The sequence below is a fragment of the Sinocyclocheilus rhinocerous genome, unplaced genomic scaffold (assembly GCF_001515625.1).
Source record: "Sinocyclocheilus rhinocerous isolate Xijiao unplaced genomic scaffold, SAMN03320098_v1.1 scaffold111, whole genome shotgun sequence".
NCBI lineage: Eukaryota > Metazoa > Chordata > Actinopteri > Cypriniformes > Cyprinidae > Sinocyclocheilus > Sinocyclocheilus rhinocerous.
The window spans coordinates 2,661,696-2,680,197 of NW_015642811.1; the positions used below are offsets into that span (position 1 = coordinate 2,661,696).

The 18,502-nt window shown below is 37.2% G+C and overlaps 1 long non-coding RNA gene across 1 annotated transcript in view; it reads left to right on the top strand.

The window, feature by feature from the left end:
• The first annotated feature begins 17,266 nt into the window (after positions 1 to 17,266).
• The window catches only part of LOC107756451 (uncharacterized), an 11,008-nt gene continuing 9,772 nt past the window's right edge, over positions 17,267 to 18,502 (top strand). Inside the window, exon 1 of the long non-coding RNA XR_001641816.1 lies at positions 17,267 to 17,277. This is a non-coding gene — a long non-coding RNA (uncharacterized LOC107756451). The remainder of the gene's footprint in view (positions 17,278 to 18,502) is intronic.

An 18,502-nucleotide genomic window follows, 5' to 3' on the forward strand; every position in this document is an offset into this window, starting at 1 on the left:
AACCTTTTATCTATAGTGTTATTATTTTGCTTACAATTTAGCACTATGAATTAAAAATAGAAATAATGAATGAACGAACAAACGAATTAATTAATGAATGAATGTTTATTTTTAAAACCAAGTCTTGCCTTTTTGGAATAACTATTTTGTCCATTCATTCATTCATTCATTCAAAATTTTGCCTTTCGGGGAAATAACCTGCACATTGGGAACGTGCATGTTGACATAAAATGCTGGCTAGGCAGGCAGCTCACTAGTTCTTGAACACAATATAGAATGACAACAGTAATGTATGGAGAATCATATTAAACACTTCAAGTGGTCTTGGCTTCAGGGGACGCAGTCAAGCTTCAGCATAATTGGGGTCTGCACACACTCGCTGTATTCAATACTACAGAGGACTCATCAGTACAAAGTACAGAGGACCCGTGTTACTAATCATATTTATATTCTCCCTGGGGCTGATTCCACATTCTATTGGTATAAGTTACAATCCCAGTTATAATTGGTTAGAAATGCACAAACTCACAACCATAATTACACTCTAAGACTGGGTATCTAAGACAGCTTTAGTGAGTTTTCAAGAGAGGTTCTGACAGCTCCCAACTCTCAACTCACAGATTATTTCCCACGGACTGGCAAACAGCACAACGATTCAATTTCAGACGCTCACATGGATCGGCAGCTATTTTCCACGGCGGAAGAACTGTCATCTCGGTGACTGCAACACCTCAAGTGCCTTATCTAGGATTGAACCTGCATTCCATGAACTTGGATTGAACCCGCAGCGTTTGCAACAGCAGCTCGAACTCTCATCCATTAGGCTATCATGATATCTCTCTGTTACAAACTTTTTAGATTCATTGCAAGGACAGTGCCAATGGGCAAGCAGTAATTAAATTACTCTCAAAGACAACTGTGATAGAGCACAATATCTGTGTTATTTGCAGAGTAAAATAAATACTATTGATCCCTGAGGGAAAATGCAGGTGCAAAAGCAGGTCTTTAAACCATTAAATTACCATAACCTGCTACTTAAACTTGCAGGGAGAGGTCTTCAGATCATCTGGAGGTGATGACTCTTTTCAATAGAGTACGATATTTGCATCACACACCTGGGTTTGAACCAGCAATGTTTCCATTAGTAAACCAGGATTTTAACTACAAGAATATTATAGTTTCTTCATTGATTTAAGACATAAAACAGTGCCTTGCAGCTACCAGTGATTAAATAATTCTCTGACAAGTGCAAAACAACGGTTTAATTAACATATTCTGTATTTTTAAAGCTCAGCTGACATGGGTGTTAATATATGTCATTATCTCTAAACAAAAACAAGCCTTGCAAATCTATGCTAAATTAAAACTGCTGCTTCTACTGTCTAGCCATCTAAATTAGTAAACTTAAAACACCATTTACTTTATTTATGAACTGCTTTTTGCCCTTGGAGGCGACTGTTAAATTGAGTTTTTGTCACATTTAGCTTATTTGTCAACAAATTCGTTCATAATGTAAGGTTAGGCTAGAAACACTCACACATATGCTCTCAAAGAAGCAGTCGACCATTGCTGACCGCTGCAGTTTTTAAGCTCTTTGTGGTTGTCACCATTGTAAACAATATAATCAGTTACACCTAACAGCATTAAACAGAGAGCAGAGCTGTATGCAAATAAGAGCAAGCCAAGCTTTCTTGATCCTTGGCTATCTCAGCGCTTATTTATATAATCTGTAAATTTCTGCCACTGTGGTGAGAACAGTTCTAAGCATGGATAACAAAAGATAAATCCGATTAGGGGGATTGTTTTTGCGTGTGGTCATTTGGATACGATGAAACAGATGCTCAAACACTTGCTGACAGTGCAGCCAGGAATACAAAGAAGGGGCGGTCATTTAATCTTCAATTAATCTTCAATCTTTAATGCTGTGCTAAAAAATGGGCTGCCAAAGTTAATATGTTAAAGGTGAAATGTGTACATTTTTCTGAGTTAAAATACTATTTGATATCTCCAGCTTGATATATAAATACAACTATATGTAAGCATTAAAAGGTTGAACAGTAAACAGATGGTTCTGTGGTGATTTCAAACCATTGCTCTGTTTGTTTGAAAAAATGTTCAACATAGCAACATTAGCTCAACCAATGGCTTGAATCCGGGGTGGGCCGATTTTGTTTATCTGACCAATGACTGTTCGGGGAACTTTTTGCAAAACCAGTGATGCTAATGGCACAATATAAATTATGTCGCCGGCCAAACAAGTTGGTGTTTTTTCAATGTAGGCTTCAGACACGGGTCACGACGAGGCGTTCCCCATAGCGACCCCTAGAGGACGCAGTTCGAAGTTCCACGAAAGGGAACATGACCTATACAGTGAACATTTCTCGTAAAATTTCAAAGTTCTTAAGCTTGCAATTTTGGAAATAAAAATTGATATATTTCTCTAAATAAATAAATAAACCATTCATTAATTAATTCATTCATTCATTCATTCAAAAATTTTATATACTTTTTGCTCATATTGCATTTCTGATTTTTTATTTTATTTTTTTTAAGAAATGCATGACTCTTTGGTGTAAGTACACTCTGGGCAGAACTAAAGGTCTATCAGAACTCCTGCTGTGTGGAGACCTCAATGACAGCTCCATCTTTGTAGGGTACTCCACACCTCAGGCTCAACTTGCTGCTCCATGGGGGCTCTGTGCCTCTCTGTGGTGGTTTGTGGCCTGTTGCCTCCCCTCACTCGCTCTGCAACACAGTGGGGAAAGGTTTAAATGTGAAATAGTGTTGCTTTTCCTTGGGCAGTGGGCACATCTCTGTATAAGTGGCACACACACTGCTGAGAATTGTGTCTTTTTGCCGCCTCCTTTCTTTCTCTCTCTCTCTCTCTCTCTCTCTCTCTCTCCTGGTCTTTCATCCTTGTTCTGCAAAATTGAACTGGAGTAAAACAGAAGCATTTTGGTGTAATGATCAAATAGCAATGTCTTTACCTGTTATTCCTGGAAATGTAAAGTGGGGGAAAGGATGGTTTTAAGTTTTTGGGCATCTTTTTAGGTTCAGAAGTGTATCGAAGGGAAAACTGGGAAGGTGTAAAAGATAAAATTTGCAATAGATTATCAAAATGGAACTGGATTTTACCTCAACTATCTTATAGAGGAAGAGTGTTGGTTATAAATAATCTTGCCGCCTCTGTCCTATGGCATAAACTAATTGTGTTGAACCCACCAGATGAATTCTTTAGGGAAATTCAAAAAGTGTTTGTTAATTTTTTTTGGAATGGACAACATTGGCTAAGAGAGTCAGTATTGTATCTGCAGTTAAGTGAAGGAGGCCAAGGTCTTATGGACATTAAGTCCAAAGTAGCTGCATTTAGACTGCAGACTGCACAAAGACTCCTCTATCACCAGTCTCAGAACTGGACAGAAATAGCTTGTGTTTTATTAAATAGAGTGGGGCGGATGAACTTGGATAGACACCTCTTTTTAATGAATTTGAAGGAAGTGGATTTTAATGGACTCCCTTCTTTTTACGCATCAGTATTAAATGCATGGCAAATATTTACTGTTAAAAGACAGCAGTCTGAGATAACCCATGAGTGGGTTCTTGAAGAACCTTTAATTTGTAATCCTCTTTTATCTAGTGTGATTTTAAAATCTAAGGGTGTCTGCACAAGCCTGGTTAGAGCAGGAATATGCAAAATCTGTCATCTTAGGTCAAGGGATCAATGGATTTCTGCAGAAAATCTGGCCATGAAGATTGGTATCCATTCTGTTCGGACTGTTGAAAAATTATTATCTGAGATTCAGGAGTCTTTTCCTGTAATACCATTGCAAGAAGAGATAGTTAAGAATGTATTCCCTAGCATCAGTGTGGGTGTAAATGTAAGAGATTGGCAGGAGGTTGATGGAAGATTACTTTCTCTTACAACACCTGAACTTGGCCTCTTTGTCACTATATCTAAGAAGTCACTTTATCTTGTGTGTCAAATTTCTAAATTTAAGAGCATTGAAAGATCTTCCAGAGACCAAATGGACTAATTTTGTTGAATTAGGTACTACTCCAAAAGGATGTTGGAGGTCATTGTATAAGAAACCAATTGAAAAACGAAGTGGGGATTTGCAATGGCGGATTTCTCATTGGATTTTGGCAACAAACCGTTATAAAGCTCATCTAAATGCTTTGCAAGGAGAAGAGTGTTTGTTTTGTGGTCTTTCAGAAACAGTATTTCATATATTCATTGGATGTTCAAGGTTATTAGGAATTCTTGGTGTGTTAAGAGACTTGAGCAATAATCTTGGTTTTATTTTTACAAATAGTTTCTTTATTTTTGGACCAAAATATAGCGCCTCAAACAAGAGTAAAATAGTTTTGATGAATTTTTTATTTGGTAAGGCAAAAATGGCAATTTGGCTGACAAGAAAGAGCAAAATGCTGCTTAACAGTGATGCCGATCCTTTGAACATGTTCAGAGCTCTGGTAAAAAGTAGGCTGGTTATGGAGTATCGTTATTATGAATTGGTGAATGATACGAAATCCTTCTTTTTTTTATGGGGTGTTGGAAATATTTTGTGTCAACCCACTGAAGAGGGTGGTTATGATATATTGTTATAAAAGAAACTGTTTTTATTTGTTTTAAATAATTTTATTTATAAGGATATGTATTTATGAAGTAATGGAGTGTGTTTAATGGTGTATGTTTTTTGTGTTAATGGATTGTAATTAAAGAGATGTTGAAAGGTCTCTCTCTCTCTCTCTCCCTGGTCTTTCATCCTTGTTCTCTCTCCATATCATCCTTTCTCGTGATCTAAAGTACAGTCAGATAAATTCAGCCCTGATTGCCATATATTAGCATATGCTTTAAGGGCAAAATATGAATTTTCAGCTGCCAGCCAGAGGCTGAGTCCAGACACACAGACTCATAGACACATATCGCAGTGACAGCTCTGTCCCAGCATAAGAAGGTCAGTAAGACGTCAGGATGTACTTGTCATTAGGATGGCTATATTCTCCCTTCTGTGCTTTTTTTTTTTTTTTTGGCTAATTGTAACTGCTATGCTGTGTATAGTGTGGATGTAAGGGGGCTACACAATTTAGACAGCTTTGACAAACTGTTTGACATGCATACAATTCAATTTAAGGGCATGGAGAAAGCCAAGCCTAAAATAGAGCAAATATAGAATTACAGCGAATTAGATTTCCAGTCTATCAGTTGTGAATTAGATTATCAGTCATCAGTTGTGTCTTTAGAAGGGGCATGCAGATTTGAAACACTGCAGAAACACTGATTTATCATACCATATAACAGTATAGATAATACCACAATATTTTTTATAATCTATAGACATCAGTTAGTGGAAAGCAAGTCATGAATTACAATCAATGATTTTAGAAGTTATTTTAATTTTACATGCTGTATTTCATTCATTTTAAAAAGTGTGATGTTCGAAACAAACAAAAAGTATTAACTTTAATGGTTTGCTTTATGTAACAAACATATAGATTTAATACATTGTATAAATAAGTGACAAATTAATTTTCATAATTTTGCATTGAGATGTAGTTATTTGGGTTTATTGTTCATAACATCATTATTTTGTTTTCTTTAACTATCAAACAATCCACATTTTTATAAACCCCTCTTGTATTTGTTGAAAATGTATTATATATTTGTATTTTTATTTTCTTTGCCGCAGAACACATATTAAGTACCGCTAAGGGGTTGTTTAGATTGTATGATCTTTTTTATGTGCTGAATTAATTCCTAAATTGAATAACTTGAGGCCATCCACAACGGTTTTCTCTCATAATTAAGCAGCATTTCTTAAAATAATCCCCCGCCTGGCTACAGGCCCCCCGCCTGATTCACAATGCCCAGTCCCCAATACAACCTATTACCTGATTGGATATTAAATTACCCTGTACGCAGAGGAGGCCAATCACAGCTTGGTCAACACCGCAGGTAACCGTGACAACCAGTCACCTAGGTGATTTGTACCTGTTAATGATTGACAACGTTAAACAGAGCATGGATTTGCAATTGAGAAATGAAAGTGCCGTCCATTGAGAACACAGGGCTTGGAATAATATGGGAAAGGAAAAGGACGAGCACATGCATTTATGATTTTATTTTAGGCTGTTCCAGCGATGATCAGTGCCGCATTAGTGATATTGATGAGGATGATGATTTAGCTTGACAACGGAACATAGATCCTACAGCTGCTCAGGGATCAATTAAAATCAAATTATCTTTGCAAAAAAAAAAAAGCTTATTATTAAAAGGCTTGTATTAAGAAATGGACATTAATATATCCACATATATTAGCCATAACTGGTAATAGAGGTCAGAGAATGACAGGCTAGATGACCATACTCACAAAAATGGCAGAGTTTATTTTAATCTGCCGGAGCAAAGACTATTTTCATAAGGGACAGGAGTGATTGTTAAAGGCTCACGTCTCTCATACGTATTACGCCACTTTGTCTGGCTTTCCCTGTGTGAGAAGTTCTTTGTCAGATGCCGCTCTATAGGCACAGAAAGCCAAGCTTTGGAGCTTTAGAGCGAGCATGAGAGATTTGAAATAAGAGCCAGCCTTGCCTAGCTGATTTCCATAAAAGCCTTATTGACGATAATTAATTCTTCTGTGTTTTAATTGCAGCTGCCTAAAATCTTTCTCTGCTGGTCGCAAGAGTGTGTTTTGGGGCCAGGCTTTTAAAAAAAAAAAATAATAAAAATAAAAAATAATAATAATAATAAGAAAATGCCACAGCAGCACATTAAAGTCGCTCTCTCAACATCTACATGCAAATCACTCCTATTTTCCTTTGATGTCCTTTTTCTTTCTTTTAATTTTGGCAATTAAAAGAAGAAAAGGGGGAAACCTCTGTTGGTTTTCCAAGAATAAGAAAATCTTTTCATATTCTAATAGCAGCCTACTGTTCTCAGTTTGAGCAGCCTTGGCTTCCTCTGAAGACAGAGATCAATCTTTTAGCAAGGTCAGAGTCATGCTGGCTGTAAAGCACTGACTAAACGACCAGTTAAAAAAAGAAAATAAATCCTGCACATCTGAGCCGGTCCCCTTATGGTGGGACCTGAATAGTTAGCGTGACTGTGCCACTCCTGCTGGAAACTAAACTGATGGTGGTTAGAGAGCCGTGATTGGAGGGCTTAGTGGCAGTTCAGGTAAGCCTGATGCTAATCCAGTGAAGTGATTGTGAGTGCTGATAGATCACTGATAAAGTACCTTCTTAAAACTGAGCTGAACACGAAGGACGAACAAAGATGTGCTCTCCTGGAAAGCTGAAAGTTTTTCTCAACTAGGAAAAATTACGCACTGTAGATGCAAAGACAGTTTGAGTTTGGCCAACTCAGCCAAGAGTGTAGCAAAATACTAACGGACACATCAGACCATCTAAAACTGGGGTATAACCTGAGGAACCTAGCATAAGCAAAGCTATTAATCAACCCTGTTCTGTAAGCGTTCAGGTCCAAGCTGTAGATTATTATAATTTTTTTTAATTCTAAATTTCAGCCATTCAATCTGCCTAGAATATGCTTTCAAATAGCATCATCAACCTGAGGTGATTGTAGAAATCATTGGCATCAATGGTCTCTGCAGTCTACAAAGGCTTACGGTGCTTTTAGGAAATGCAGCCCTGGTCATCTTGTTAGCAATGGCAGTAGAGTAGGAAAAGCTACAGTAATGTAAATCCAAAACAGCTGTTTACACTAGGGCATATGCATTGTTGGTATTGTTAACTTAAACTAAAACTATTAAAAATATGTTTGTCAATTAAATCTGAAATAAAATATAAATTTTAGACCAAAAAAAACACATAAAAAAATGGATGCTCATGAATTATTTGGGTCTTCATGACATGCCTGCAACATACTTTCGTTAAAATTCCTCAATGGTTGTGTAAAACAAAATGTTTTTACCTTGTCAAAAACAACTTGTTTTGGTGCATGTCTCTTTAAATGTTAATGAGCTACTGCCCTCTCTTCCGTTTGTGTATTCGGTGGCGCATTACCATCAAAAACACAACTAATCCACTGCATCCTCGGTGGCTCTGATGTCAGGAGAAAACGTCTCGGTTACGTCTGTAGCCCTCGTTTCCTTACCTGAATGGAGACGTCACGTTACATGGGATCCTTATTCGTCAGTTCGTTCTGACGTGACGTTGAACGTGACCGACTGAAAGGGAATGACGACTCTTATGTTCACTTTGACATCCAACTACAAAACACATGCATTGTTTACGAAACGTTTCCACTACAGCTGCTTGAGCGCGGTGAAAATGGCGGACAGCGTACAACTGGCTGAGGGTGGAAATGTGCTAATAAGGGACAGTTCGTCAGCGGTTGTGGGCGGGGCCTAAAATTTAAAATTAAAACAGCTTGATAATTGAGACTGTTTAGGTTTTTTGGGGGGATTATTGATGGTTGTGTCCACACAGTGCTAAGTTTATATTTATATGCAAACACGATGTAAAAGTGAATTTAAAAAAAATTATAAAAATCTAGCCTTAAAAGTTCAAATGACTAAAACTAGCTAAAAATATAAATGTTAAAAGCACATAACAAAAATACTAAGATTAAAATGAAAACTGAAAATCAACCAAAAATTCTAAATATTAATACATGCTTTAATAGTATATAAATTATATAAAAGTACCACTGAACATATGGAGTGTTAACACATGCACAATATCTGAATTAGCCTGTATTTTAGAAGTTTATAATGCTATTGCTGTCAGATTTTAATTGCCTCATTGAAGCACATTATTTAACATAATCTTGACCAACTATTTTGAAGATAACGGCCTTTCCCTGTGCAAGCAGATATGAGCTGTTATCTGTAGAAAATAGCTGCCTGTGGCATTTGCAAGATGGCCACTGTGTGAGCTTATTTGCCCTAAAGGAATAGTAATGTTGGTCAGCCATTATCAACATTTTTTACCTTTATTTTTTCTTTCTAGTCTTCTTTAGTACTCAAAAATAAATCAAATATATTGCTTTTTTTTTCTCCAAAGACTTACAAACACAAATTACTGAACTAAAGATAACACTGTATATGTCTCCAGCATCACCTTTCTTGAGCTTACAAAGAAATACTACTTTGCCAAAAAGTCCTCTCAACTTAAATATCTTTTTTTTTTTTCCTTCACTTGTTAATCCAGACAGACTGGGCGCAACAGCATGGTACGTCTGCGGTCATTGTGGCAGCTCTTTAAAGGCCACTGTGATATGGTTGAATAAGGTGATCATACATTCTGATCAGCGAAGCTTCTTCTCTGGCTGACGTGTGAGCATGTCAACGGTCCGCTCGGCTCTTAACTTCCCCCCTTGGGCCTGCACTTTGGTATGGAGGAAGTGGGGATGGAGGATAGAGAAATAGAGAGATGGCACTCCTTTAAGAGAGAGGAATAGCACTCAACGGTTCGATCGATAGGCCCGTGGCCTCAGACAGGGCCAGATGCTCCCTAGAGAGAGAGAAAGAGACCGAGACAGAACGTGTAGACATACACATGCAAGAAGGTGTAAAGTCACTCATATGCTCTTTCCTCCTGAGAACGAACTTTGTCTGTGCACTTCGCTTTTAAGTCTGTGGTAAGTGTTGAGGGGCCACTTGAAAGAAAGCATATGCTGATGACATCGTGATATATCATTACAATCAGCCGCTCTCTAACAGGTCCTCTCCTGCAGTGTATTTCTTCTATGTGCCATTAGTGAGCTTTAAATCCTTCTCTGTAGGGTCTGAAAAGCATAACCAGACCACCTGCTGCTTTGTTATACATGGTCAATGTCACTTAAAGCTTTTGAAATGGTATTCCGCTCAATTGTCATCAACTGTTATAAACATTAAATGCTTCTCTGAGATTACTGAGCAAATGCTTCTCACATTGAATCTGCTGCAAGCTATGAAACTAGCTTTGGGCAGCCTGCCCATTTCTACACCCTTGGCATATTTCTGCATGAAACAAATCCTAATGATAATAATTGGACAGATGAAAGCCTCCCCAAAGTCTGAAATCCTGGCCTGCAGAAATGGAAAGATGCATGTTAGCGAGGGGAAAGTCTCTTGAAGAATCTGAAGACTATTTGTGGATAAATGACAAGAATGTTGCATGCTTTCCCACAGAGAAGACGACAAGAAAGACCTCTAAAAGGTGCACACAGAGAGTTTACATTTCAAGTAATTGCATTTCTTAGCAGGATGAGGTCTCTAAAAATGTGCCAGTGGATTTTTCGCTACTGTGATATTGATGTCCATATCAAACGAAAAAAGACCTTTAACATTTTGAATATTGGATATGATATTTAGAGATTTATTGGATAAAAGGTGCCACAGATGTCAGTACCAGGAAAGCTACTTTAAAACTGTACAGTAAAGCTAATATTTTGAAAAAAAAAAAAAGTCAGCTATACTACAAGGTACTCACAAAAACTAATTACACTGAAACTTTTTAAAACAGCAGTATATTTTAAAATATATACCTGATTATATGATTTAGTGAAATCCCAGTTAGGATGAAAACATCACACTTGACAGATAACAACAGATATATTAAGTCTAAATGAAAATATGTCAGTGTTGTTTTTGTTAATTAAAACTAAATCTATTTAAAAGCATGTTCGTTACTTTTAAAAAATAAATAAATATTAGAACTAAATTAAAAAATATACCTAAAACCATCAGAAAATTAGAAATGTTGCTGAGGCAGCTGAAATAAAAAGTTGTACTTGGAAAAACCTGAGGAAAAAACCCCACCTTAATAGTAATACTTAATAGTACTAAATAATACTAAAATAACACTGAAACATATACATTTTCTCTAAATACAAAAAATAATATAAATGAGACAAAATATCAAGCGTAGCGTTAGTTCTGACAGGTCACATTAGTCAAGCTCACATCAGCTGACTCTCAGCTGATCCCCATCTACCTATAGGAATACGACACCTATCTAAGCATTAATATATAAGGTCCCTCAGTATCATCAGCAGTTTTCACATTGCTCAATAGCTAATTACCCTCCTCCATCCCCAGCTCCTCCTCTGTCAGTCAGGATTCAGCCTTCTGATTCTCCTTTGAATCAGACTAATTCTAATCTAATTCTAGTTATCGCTGCTCTCCCTGCTCTTATCCATGCTAAGCTGCATGGATGCACAGGGAGTTCTTGCCCAGAGCAGAACCATACCGCCAATCCAAACTGTATGCTAATTGTCAATCATCTTTGACAATAGTGGTCCAGACAGAAGTAATGATGATATAAAATGATGAAAAAATACCTAATAGATTTACATCCAAAAGAACAGATTCACTAAAATGAGAAGTACTAATGGATAGTAATGGTGATAGGAAAATTTTAGAAAAGCACGTCTGATTACTGCCTCATCTCGCTCGGCTGTAAAGCACAGAAACTATGATGTAGCATTTTGTCATGGTACACTTAAAAAGTAGTGTGTAACAGGGAAAACAATCCTGAAAGCAATTGAGATAAGATTTCTCTTCTGAAAAACGCTGTTAAAGTTGCCTTGTAACTACATTTACTGTTAAATCAAACACCAGAATGTAACCACATTTTAAAATGGGAGGGTAACAAACAGTTTGTTTAATCATTTAAGAACTGGTGCAACCAAATATTATTGACTTCACATATTAATATTTGTTGTTTATGGTTGTCACATCTCTTTACTCATTGCCTACTCTTTCCTTTGTCCCCCATCTCCTCTCCTCTCCTTTCTGTTCTCCTCCTCTAACAGGTTGTGCTTTGCTCTATTAATTTTGTGGTTGGTTTGATCCTTGCGAGCGGCTGTTTATAGCGACGTTGAGGTTATTTTACGAGACAAAGGCGGCTGTGAAAACATCTCCAGCTAAAATCCATCCTTCATCACCACCCAGAGTCTTCTCCACATACGAATGCCCCACTAAACTGCCATGTTAGCAAGAGAGCGGCACACCCCTGCTAGGCAGAAAGCTGTGTTTTGTTTTGTAGTTATGGAAGAAGGCCATAACCGAAAGACTGTTTGGAGTAAACCCAGACTTCAACAGAAAAATGAGTCATAAATGTGAGAGTGAGAGTGAGGGAAAGAGATCAGTCCTGTACACTGTAAGGTCTTGAGGAATGAGGCAAACTGTGAAACCACATCAGTTCCTGTTGCTTTTGTTTATTGTTCTCTTCATATTTGTAATGCATTCATATTCATCCCCAGATGCTCAGCTGTACAACCACTTCTTTACCAGGACTCTTCTGCTATGCACGCATACTGAGACTCCATGAGGAAGGATCTTTGGCTCGTTCCAGCACACACACACATATCACACACAGGGGAATTCCTTCGTCTGACACAAATCACAATAATAGGAGGCTTTACTTGATTTCTTTCAACATTTGCATTAGTAAAAATGTGTAAATATGTCAACAGCTTTGTCCAATGGTGCATAAAATTACAAAAAAAAGTGGAGCCCCGCAGGAAAGGAGGTGAGAAACAGGGTGGCTTGGAAGCACAACAGAATAATTTATATGTTTAAGACCACACAGAAGGCCCTGTTTTTGCATCCAGAGCACAGAGCCCTGTGGCAGTCTGAGAGGGAGCTATTCATACACACTTATTTTAAACACACTCCACTGGGTCAATCACACTTGGCTGAGGGCTGAAACCCAACACAAAGTACCAGAGAGGCACATTTGTGTGTGTTAGCTATACTTTAGGGACAAATTTGTCTCCAGAAGCTAAACCAAACAGAACTTCCCTTTCATGACAATAAGATAAATGAGGAACAAAAAAAATCTAAACAAAACAAACTGTAAAGGACAGATTGTGACACAAACACACACACAAAACAAAAAAACGAAAAAACAAACTGAAACAAAAAAACAAAGCAAAACTATAAAAATGCATAATATTGTAGTGTAGAGTAAGGGTTAGTAGTAAAGCACAACACAGCACAGCCTTGAAGGCCTTGTTTTTGCATCCAGTACTGACAAAACAAAACCACACACACACAAACATAGAACAAAGTAAAAATATAAATCCAAAAACATACACACACATTAAAAAACAAAATCAAAAACAAACAAATAAAACAAAACCAAAAACAAACAAACAAAACAACTAAAAATAATACTATAAAATAAAATGTATAAAATCAACAGAAGTATATGGCACATTTCCATTTAGCTAAGTAAATGTGTGCGTGTGAAGATGCATAACCATTTAAAAGTCATTAAAGGAGCAAAGGACAGAATGAAATGTACAAATTGAGGTTTAAAATTATGTATTAATCGCCTATAGATGATTCAATGTCAGTCCAGCAAGGTGGGATGTTGAATGGTGGTTTAGAAATGATGACCCTGTGTAATGGTGTGTGTTGGTGTGTATATGTGTGCAGATAGGTGGTCTGTTCAGGGTGACGGAGTGCAGATTCAGTTCTCTGACACAATGTAGACACAAAGTGAGTGGTAATGGTGGCTGTTACAGCTGCCCACTTCAATCTTCAGCATCACTGACACCATATAAGGACTCAGAGAAAGACACTGACTTTAGAAAGTACTAGAGAAATGTGGTACATTCTCTATCAGAGTGTACAGTGTACGTATGGATGGGTTTTGTGAGGTGACACCACAGCCATGAGCACAGGAGAATTACACCCTTTAACCCAGTAAGAACAGGAGAGACAGAGAGAGAGAAAGAGAGAGAGAATGAGTGAAAGAAAAAGAGAGTGCATTGACCCTGAGCTTCAGACATTCTCTTCACAGGCTATAACCATGATGGATGGCTCCACTGCATGACCAGATTGCTTACCCAGACATGAAGGAAAATGAGGAATATAACCGCCTGATTCTCTCAACCTCTTCCCTTTTTCATTCCTGCTTCCTCTCTCACTCCTTTCTCCTTCCGTCCTCTTTTTAAAGCTATATCTCCCTTTTCTGCATTAATATGGGGAAAGTAGGTTATCAGTGAATAACATGTCTGATTAAACCATGAATAAATTTGCTTAGAGCTGATTTCATCTCTTCGAATTTATATCACAGCACTTGTGCCTTCACAAGTCCACATTTCACACCGTAACCCCACCTGTCAATCACACAACATCATTAAGCATCTTTCCACTTACCTCCAGCTGTTATTCAACAGTATATGCGAGAAAGAGAGAGAGAGAGAGTAGCCTATCTCTGTATGTTGCATGAACAATACTCAGTGGCCATTCAACTCATTATTTGTCATGTGGCGGAAACTCAACTTATAATAGGGGCAGACGAGGTTGTGGGGTTTAATTGAAATTCAGTTTAAATTCAGGTAGAGAATGCATGATGTAGGAGACTTGCAATATTTGCTTCTGGAGGTCATAGCTCCACCATCTCAGAAGCAGCTGACCACCTGGGATTTTCACACACCAAAGAGTCTTGAGTTAATAGGGAATAATGTGATTAGGAAAGTTCTCTCACTCCTGCTATGGTAATGAGAGACCAGAAAAGAAAGGGCAAGGCTTGCTGAAACTAACTGAACGAACTGAAACTAACTAACTAGGATCACAGACAGAGAATGAAAGAGCAGCATTGGGCCACTCTACAATGTACTTAACAGATAGGCTATATTATTGTATGTATATATATATATATATATATATATATATATACAGGTGCATCTAAAAAAAAATTTGAATATGGTGAAAAAGTTCATTTTTGTAACTTATTTCAAGAAAGTGAAACTTTCATATATTCTAGATTCATTCATTACATGTTAAGTAAAATATTAAATTTTTGTATTTATTTAATTATTTATTTATTAATTTTGATGATTAGAGCTTACAGCTCATGAAAGTCAAAAATCCAGTATCTCAATCAGTGGATCAGTGGTCCAAAGTCCTCTTTTCAGATAAAAGTAAATTTTGCATTTAATTTGGCAATCAAGATCTGTAGTCTGGAGGAAGTCTGGAGAAGCACAGAATCCAAGCTGCTTGAAGTCCAGTGTGAAGTTTCCGAAGTCAGTGATAATTTGGGGTGCCGTGACGTCTGCTGGTGTTGGTCTATTGTGTTTTATCAACTCAATGCAGCCGTCTACCAGGAGATTTTGGAGCACTTTATACTTTCATCTTCTGACAAACTTTATGGAGATGCTGATTTCCTTTTCCAGCAGTACTTAACACCTGCCCACACTGCCAAAACCAAGTGGTTTACTGAACATGATATTACTGTGCTTGATTGGCCAGCCAGCATGCCTGACTTGAACCCCATATGGAATCTATGGGATATTTTCAGAGAAAGATGAGAAACAGTCAATCCAACAATACAGACAAGATGAAGGCTTAATAGTGCCTCAGCAGTGCCACAGGCTGATCGCTTCCATGCCACACCTCACTGATGCTGGAATTTGTGCTAAAGGAGCCCAGACCAAGTATTGAGTGCATAAATGAACATACTTTAAAGAACTTGAACTTTTCTGTTTTGCAAATTCTTTTTTTTTTGATTGATCTTAGGAAATATTCTAATATTGAGATACCAGATTTGAGTTTCATGAGCTACGTTTTAAAATATTATTAATTTGACACTATGCAAAAACTACCAGTAGAAACTGTGAATTTTGTCATTATTATTCTATAAGCATCCTACAGTTCTAGCACCTGCTTTGAAGTTAACTACAGCTGTTCCATTAAGCACAGTAATAATATTTCATTTTGAATACTAGTTCTGTTATAATACTTTAAGAGATGTTTTTGTGCAGCTGCATCTCCCATTAGCTTTTAAACAGGTGGTTTGTATTGAGAACACACCAACACCTGAAGCATTGAAATTGAAGTTGGCAGTGAAGTCCAGGTTTTGTGTGTGTGCTCATTTTTTTTCTACTAGACAGACAAGGTCAGATGTGGGCCCATGGCTGGGCAACAAAAGAGACAAATCTATATTAGGTTTTATTACACAGTGGCATCCAGCATGACAACCGATCCTTGTACCGGGTCACTATGGTCTACTGCAACAAGAGGAATTATAAAAACGCAAACCAGGATTTGTAATCTACACCCTGGACCGTCGTCAGGGGAGGACAGACAACCGGGAATGCTGTCGTTGGGGGTGAGGGGGCAAAAAAGTGTGTTCCTGGGTCCCTGTTCATGAATGTCAAAGATCTGCAAATGCGGATGAATTCCTCTCCTCTGTAGAATCTGGACAATTTAAAATTAGAATTAGTTTAATTTTAATTAAGAATTCACGAGGCTTTGGCCTAACAAACAAGTCGTTTTATTTGTAATGAGGACCTTAAGTACCAATATGGGGCATCCATCTGGATGTGACGGCAGCCAGTCTGGGCTAGTGCTCTCACCACGAATCGGACATCACAGCGATGCGTTGATGAAGAGGAGACTCATATGAGGCCATAAGCAGATGGAATGAAAATGTTTTAAGTGGGGATGTTGGCAGCGGTACCAGACTGATATGGCTCCCAAGTTGTTTGTTAATTTACTTTTATGTAGCAAAAAAATGTGTAGAAGAGCATCATCCAAAAATTAGCTGCGTGTTCCAAAATGCTCCTTGGAAGCTTTAGGATTATATAAAAAAGAAACTTGCTACATCTTGAATATTGAGTTTAATGGTGCAAAATAATATTAATTATTAAAAAAAATGTCTTATTCAGTATTTTAGTCTTGTTATCTCTGGAAAAAAAATATTATGATTGATCTTAGGAAATATTCTAATATTGTGAGATACTGGATACTGGAGCTGTAAGCTCTAATCATAAAAAAAAAAAAAACTTTTGAAATGTTTTACTTTACATACGTAATGCATCTAGAATATATGAACGTTTCACTTTTTGAAATAAGTTACAAAAATATATACTATTTAAATACTTTAATATTTTAATTTATACTTAAGTATTTTATTTCTATATTTTTTTTTTTTACTGTATTTTTACTTGGGATAACAGATGAGTCGCTAAAGACTAAGGACCATTCTCATCAACTATGAACAGGTTTTCCAAAACTAAATGACTGAACTTTGGAAGAATCTCATTGATCTGACAAATCTACAGCATACAGATGGTAGAGTCACAATTTGACTCCAAAAATCGCACATAAGGGGCCTTTATACCAACTAAGCACAATTTGAATGCCACAGCATACATAAGCGTTGTTGCTGTTATGTGCGTCCCTTTATGGCCACAGTCCATCAGTTTTCAAATGGATCGCTCCCGTAGTATAGTGCAAAATGTCATAAAGCTCGAATCATCTCCAGTTCCAAGAACATGGCATGGGTCTTTATTTCCCGCTAGCAGCCTGCACAGTCGCCTGATCTTAAACAAGAGTTGCTGTAGCGTGGCCAAAATAGATTAATAGATTCGGCAGCCAAAATATCAGTGCAAACAGCCCAGTGTTATTGAAACAGCAAGGACCAAATTCCCTAAGAAATGTCTCCAACACCTTGATAAAACCGTTGCAAAGAATGCATGTCGTTTTAGAAGCCAAATACCTGACACTGGATAGATGGACCTAAAGTGGCCACAGACTGAACATATAGAGAGACCATCTTTAAAGGATAGCCCTCAATTTCATACATTTTCTCTTTCCCCCTCTGTCTTTTTTTGCTAAGGTAGCACCATGCTCCTGCTGCGCTGTGTATTGGACGGTAGGGATCACTCTCTCCAATCTAGCTTCTTGCTGTTAGACCCCACACCTACTGCTGACCCCATCTCAAATCAAATGTCCACCGATGGTCAGACTCCACACACACACACACACACATATAAGCACAAACTGCTCTTTTCCTTTGTAATCCAACAGCTACATACTATTTTTCTATGTTCAGTCTGGTTCAGAATTGAAAATCTAGCATTATAGGACCCTAGCAGGTGGGACCAAATCCCGAAAAGACTTTCTCTCAAGGTCAAAACTGATCCAGAACACACACAACTAAATAAACAAACAAACAAACAAACACATATAATTTAGACCAACATATCCCTAATTCTGCACACTGATAATGAAACTTAACATTAAGTCAAGTCACCTTTATTTATATAGCGATTTATACAATACAGATTGTTTCAAAGCAGATTCACAGTAATAAACAGGAAAACAGAAACAATGTAAACTTTATGTAAACTCAAATATGATACAAATTTTGCTGTAAAGCAGCTTTAACGAGACAATAATATCATTATTCAGCTCAAGTCAGTTCACTGTTGGTTCAGTTTGGTTCAATAAATGTGTATAGTTATTTAATTTAGCAAATATGTAATTATTCAGTTTGAGTCAGTTGATTCAATTCAGTTGAATAACAGTGTTGATGTTGCTACATTGGTCAATTATGAAATGAATTTGATTCAGCTATAAATCAGTTCTACAAAAACAGTAGTGTCATTATTCAGCTCAATTCAGTTCAACTTTTGTTTTCATCTAGTAGTGTCAGTGCAGTCAAATTGATAATATTACTGAATATTAAATATTTTAAACCCCATCTAAGCAACCCAAAGGCGACAGTGTCAAGGAATCCAAACTCCAGCAGGTGA